The 6,542-nt window shown below is 47.3% G+C and overlaps 1 pseudogene; it reads right to left on the bottom strand.

The window, feature by feature from the left end:
- Nucleotides 1–6,430, bottom strand: LOC140851455 (uncharacterized; annotated as a pseudogene).
- Between the last annotated feature and the right edge of the window lie 112 nt (nucleotides 6,431–6,542).

Below are 6,542 nucleotides of genomic sequence, written 5' to 3'. Positions count from 1 at the left end.
TTAGCTTAGGTTTCTGGCGTATCGCCAGTGCTGGAACCTTCTCAATCTCTCAATGGAGTTTTCAGGGAGAAGTCTGTTGGAGTGGAAAGCATGTCTCCTTGCATTTTGGCGGTTGCTTTTCCCCTGATTCAAGCACTGTTGAATAACTGCAGCCGCTGAGACTGAAACAATGAAGCCTCCAACAAAAGCCACAATCATAACCATAATAATGCGTAAAATATTTTGTTTTCCTTTCATTGGGATAGTTTCAGTGCTTGAATTTGAGATGATGAGATCCTTATTTCCAGTGGTTATGACTCTGACAAACGAAGGAAAATTTGGAAGCACTCCAGAAAGCAGATTGTCAGAGAGATCCAATTCTATCAGGCTTGGAATTGTAGTCAGAGAAGTTGGAACTTCAACACTAAACTTATTGTTTGAGAGGTCGAAAATCTCCAAAAGAGATAAATCTCCGAGATAGGAAGGTATGCATCCGTTGAAGAGGTTGTAGGGGGATGTCTGGCCAGGGCATCACTTTCAGAATTTTTTTGATATCGCGCGATGTAGCAGGAAGAAAGAAGAAATAAAACAGAAAATAATCAAATATATGGATCACCAAAAAAAATCTCGCCTCTACGGGATATGCAAATTTTTACTATGAGAAAAAGAAATATTACAAGAGGAGATCTCACCCTCAATCTTCGTACACCCAATTTCTCTCTCTCAAGAAGTTCTTCCTCATAAAAGCTCTCTCTCTAAAAACATCCCTCTGCACCCCTGAAGCGACCGCTGTCCAAGAGCCTCCCTGCTCTTTCTCTTCTCAGCGCCGCGCTTCTCTCTCTCTATACGTTCTTCTTTGGTCTTTGGCCTGATAAAACCACACCCACAGCCACCAAAAAACCGTGCCACCAAAACAGTTCCATGATCAAGCTTTAAAAAGGCTTAAAAACCCAATAGATTAGGTTAAAGACTCCTAATGACACCCAAATCAAACCCCGGACCGGTTGGATCATGACTGGAAACTACCCGTGCTCTCCGATCACACATCGGTCCATAGAACAGTACGGTGGACCACGAGAAATACGTAAAAAACACCCACGTGGTCCACAGACCTCCCTGTGCACCGCCTGATCCACCGTGGACCAGGCTGCGGGCTCCCAGCAGTGCGCCTAGGCTTGGACCGGCCCACGCGCTCGTGCACCTGGGCTTGGGCCGGCCTGCGCGCTTGTGCGTCTGGGCCTGGGCTGGCCCGCACGTGCTGGCGCCTGGGCCTGGGCCTGGGCCCAGGCATGCTGGCTGCACCCTGTGTGCTCAGGCCTCGCGCAGCCGTGCCTGGGCTGCACCTAACCGTGTGTGGCCGTGCCGCGCTGGCCCACCGTAGGCCGCTGGCTGTCCTCCACCACTCCGAGTTTCATGACGACTTCTCTTGCGTATATCTCCTCCGTCCGAGCTCTGTTTGAGATGATTTTGATCTTGTTGGACTTCATTTTTCATCACGGACCTCACTGTGGCTCAATATGGACCAAATCTCAAGATATCAAATCTTAATAATCTCTATTTCGACTCTATATTTGGTCTCCTCCTAACTCTGAGAGCTTCTGGATCTCCTCGCCCCCATGCCTGAGGTAATTGTCTGCTGATTATGGATGGACAAACATGGGAGTCGAGCCAGATCGCTCGATTACATCTCTGTCATATGCAGCAATAGGAATCTTATCTTACGATGTCGCTTCTCGTCCTCCCGAGTCTCCTATCTCGTGCCCGATCCACCTCTACTTGGAGCTCCATCTGGCTCCGGACTTCACTGGCTTCTGAAGCTCCACCTCGCATTGGGCTCTGCATTAGATATAATATCATTTCCTCCCCTTCTTCTCCTCTAGAACAATCCTATCACCGCGTAGCACCTTCAGGATTCCTCCACCAGCTACCATCTTGTAGCCTCTCAAATTCAGTCTGCTCAGTGAGATAAGATTCCGTCTGAAATTAAGTATGTATCGAACCTCTCCCAATCTTCTCACTGCACCATCATGTGTCCTCTAGCTGACCGTTTCGATGCCTCGGATCGCACAGCATGATCCATCCGACAGATAAACAGTGCCCTCACTGTTCTCCATAGAGTCAAACTGCTCCTCTCTGCAACATACATGATATATGCATACAGAATCTAGAATCCACCACTGGGAGAAATAGATACCTCATCAGATATCTCCAGAATATCTCCTTATGAATCGCTACTGGCCGTTGCCACAGTAGCCATCATCCTATCCTTGAGTTGAGAGCAATCTCTGGTTAGATGCCCCAACTCATCACACCGGTAACACCTGATCTTGCTCAAGTCCCTTCTGAACTTGGACCGTCATCGTCGCAATCTCCTATCGCTCCATCTACCGCCTCCTGCCCTTTCAGAAATCATCAAAGCTGAGCTACCGTCATCTGAGCTCGAAACTGGGTTCTCTCTTCTGAGAACCTCGTTCTGGAGTATCGCCACAGTGACCTCGTCCATCTTGATGGTGCTCTTCTCGACTAGAAGAGCAGTCACCAAGGACTCATATGAAAGGGAAAGCGATGGTAGCAAAACCAGCGCCCTGATCTTCTCCTCAATATTCTCACTAACATTGAGGAGGTCGGTGAGAATTTTCTGTAAGTGGCTGAGATACTCCTGCACGCTCTATCCCTCAGTCATCTGTAGCTGGTAAAACTGCCTCCAGATGAAAAGAATGTTGGTGAGAGATTTCATCATATACAACTCTTTGAGCTTCGACCACAGCACCGTCAGGGAAGTCTCGCTAAGCACATGGATTACCACCTCATCCGTTAGGTACATATGGATGGTACTCACCGTCTGCATCTGTAGCCATTTTCAATCCTGCACTTCTATGGTGGTCGGCTTCTCCTTGCATAAGAGAGTATCAATCAATCATTGCTGGATGAGCACGTCCTTCACTCTTGCTTGCCACAAGGAGAAATTACTCTGTCCATCAAATTTGTTGATCTCCATCTTGATTGATCCTATCTTCTCCATCTTCAGTCTTGCTCACCACCATTACAATCTGCATCCTTGTACTGCCTCGCTCTGATACCACTTGTATAGTGGATGTCTAGTCAGGACACCACCTCTCAGAATCTTTTCGATATCGCGCGATGTAGCAGAAAGAAAGAAGAAATAAAACAGAAAACAATCAAATACGTGGATCAGCCAAAAAAGGATCACCTCCACGGGGCATGCAAACTTCACTATGAGAAAAAAAAATATTACAAGAGGAGATCTCACCCTCAACCCTTGTACACCCAATTTCTCTCTCTCAAGAAGTTCTCCCTCACAAAAGCTCTCTCTCTAGGAAGACCCCCTGAACCCTGAAGCGACCGCTGTCTGCTATCAGGAGCCTCCCTGCTCTTTGTCTTCTCTGTGCCGCGCTGCTCTCTCTCTGTGGGTTCTTCTTTGGTCTTCGACCTGATGAAATCGCACCCACAACCACCAAAAACTCAAGCCACCAAAACAGTTCCGTGATCAAGTCTTAAAAAGGCTTAAAAAACCCAATTAGATTAGGTTAAGGACTCCTAATGACACCCAAATCAAGCCTTGGACCGTTGGATCATAACCGAAAACTACCCACGCCCTCCGATCGTACGTCGGTCCACAAAACAGTATCGTGGACCGTAAGAAACATGTGGAAAATGCCCACGTGGTCCACGAACCTCCCTGTGCACCATCCGGTCCAACGTGGACCGGGCTGCGAGCTCCCAGCGGTGCGCCTGGGCCTGGGCTGGCCTGCGCGCGCTGGCACCTGGGCCTGGGCCGGCCCGCGCGCTCTGGCGCACTTGGTCCTGGGCCGTGCATTGCGCGCTGGGCCGCGGCCTGCCGCGTGTGGCCGTGCCACCGCCGCTCCGTCAGCCCGCCGCCAACAGTCCTCCGCCGCTTCGGGTTCCATACCGACTTCGTTTGAGGTGATCTTGATCTCGTTGGACTTCGTTTTTCGTCACGGATTTTGCTGTGGACTCAACATGGATCGAATCTTGAGACATCAAATCCTAACAGAGGTCGCTACCGAGATTTAGAGCTGTCCTCAAGCTCTTTGGCATTCTCGGAACAGTTCCACTTAGGTTGCTGTTTCCGAACTGCAGTTCTATCATATTCTTGAAGCTACTGATGCTGTCAGGTATTGAACCATAGAAGCTGTTGCTTTGTAAATTCAGAGCTGAGAGCTTCTTTAAGTTGGAAATTGCTGGAGGTACCTCACCAGTGAGCAAGTTCTGGCTGAGATCAAGAGTGCTCAAATTCCGAAACTTCAAGAGTTCATCAGGTATTTCTCCAGTAAGATTGTTGTTTTGAAGCTTGAAGACCACTAATTGTTCCAGGTAACCCAATTCCTTTGTCAAATTCCCTTGCAACTGATTGGAAGATAGATCCAACAGCATCAGATTCTTACAGTCCCCAGCCCAGATGAAATCTCTCCACCCAATACATTGTCATTCAACTCTAGATATGTCAAATTGGAAAGCTTCCCAATTGTTGATGGAATGCTTCCATTGAGTTTGTTACCGCCTAGTCGCAGACGATAGAGCCTTTGTGACAAATTCCCAGGTATGGGTCCTTCAAGGAGGTTGCTGGAGAGATCCACAAACTCTAAATTCGGCGGCGACAGGAGGCCTGATGGGATCTCCCCGGTGAGACTATTATAGCTGAGGTCCAAAACACTCACATGAGTAGTAATTCCACGAGGAATCGAGCCATTGAAATGATTCTCGTAGGCAGTGAATCGAGACAGGGTCTTGATCGTTGCCAAACTAGTCGGGATTATCTCAGTGAGGTTATTGGAAGAAAGGAGGAGAACTTCCAACTTGGAAAGCCTCTCGATCCCATCCGGAATAGACCCAGTTAGCATATTTTGACTGAGATCCAGCAAAGTGAGGTTCTTATAATCAAAAATACGTGGGGGGATTTCGCCATGAAAACTATTGATGGAGAGCACGAGGACCTCCAAGCTCGGAATTCTTGCACCACCAACTAGAGCTGGTATGGTGCTGTGGAAGAAATTGCCAGAAAGATCCAAACTTTTCAATATGGTGGGCTTTTCCAGCCCGGGATCCACAGTAAATTCAAGGACTGCAAAGTCCCAAAATCCGAGAAACTAGGCAGAAGACCGGTCAAACCATTGAAGCTAAGGTTGAGGGACTCTAATCCGGAAAGCCCGCTGCAGTTGGATAAGTAGGAGATGGCGATGGTGGTGAGGGAGTTCTGGGAGAGGTCGAGGGACTTGAGGTAGTGTAGGCGGCAGAGGAGGTCAAAGAAGTGGGCGACCAAGGAGGAGTTCGACCAGGGCCAGACCCAGAACACCAGCCCAGACCCACGTGGGAGCGCGGCCCAGCGCGCAGCGGACGCCTACCGCATGTCACGGTCCACGATGAGGCACATGGATCGAGCATCTATTTCGAGGATGTTTCTCACTGTCCATAATGGACCGACGTCTATTTTTTTGATATTTCTCACGATCTACACGAGTTCTGATGAATCGGAGGTACGATCGAATGGTGGATCTCACTCCCGACATTGATCGGATGGTTGAGAGCTTTTCCCGGTTGATTTAGATATTTTTTGGATGTTTTCGGGCCGTGCGATGTAGATCCAATAGCTGAGCTTCTTTCTTCGATTCTACAGCGGATAGGAGTCCGATTTTGACACGGTTTGGCGGGTGACAAGCTCTATTTAAGGGGAGGACTTGGAAAAAAGGTTCAGCAAACTGAGAGCAATAAAAACAATAAATAAAAGGGAGGGTTTAAGAGGAAAAAAATAAGAGATGTGAGATTCTTTTTTTGAGAGAAAAATAAGAGTATTTTTCTTTATAAAATAGAACTTTTTATTTTATTTTTCTTCTTTCTTTTTTTCCTCTAATTTTGTACTTCATTGTGTCGTGGATTATTAATAGAAGAACATTGAGGAGGTCTTGTCCGTAAATGTAGGCCAACAATCAGGCCGAACCACATAAATCTAGTGTGCTTTCTTTTCTCTTATTTTTATTGCTTGATTATCTCCCCTATTTTACTTTCTACGTTTATTCTAGTTATCTTTTCTCTACAAAACGATATTGTTTCCACTGTATTTGTGTGCTGTGTGGATTGAGGTGTGCTCGATTATCCACGGCCTATTTTTTCAGAGAGAGCGATAACAACGGAGGAGGGCGGAGGGGAGCAGGTCTCCCCAACCCAACGGTAAGGATCCGTAACGGTGTTCCACAACTTATTAATTCGAGACGTTGGGAGGCTCCTAGAGAGATTAGTCATGATCTCCCTCTATTTTGGGACTAGTTGAGACGAATTGGCAGCCGAACCATAAACAAAGAAGAAAGAGAAACAACACAAGAAGAGGAATAAAGGAAGGAAGAAGACACGAGCATACCTCTCCATTTCTCCTGGTTTTGTTGCGACAGAAGAGCTTAACCTACCTATCCTGGGCTCATCTCCGTCGTATCTGAAGCTAGCTATCTTGCGAAGAAAGCTGCCACCACATCGATTGCAAAGTTTTTTTTAAAAAAATAAAAAATCAGAAAACCTTTGTACTCGAAATG

The sequence above is a fragment of the Elaeis guineensis genome, chromosome 9, assembly GCF_000442705.2.
Source record: "Elaeis guineensis isolate ETL-2024a chromosome 9, EG11, whole genome shotgun sequence".
NCBI classification, from domain to species: Eukaryota; Viridiplantae; Streptophyta; class Magnoliopsida; order Arecales; family Arecaceae; genus Elaeis; species Elaeis guineensis.
Note: the sequence above shows the minus strand (reverse complement) of the source record. Positions and strands in the feature narration are given on the sequence as shown.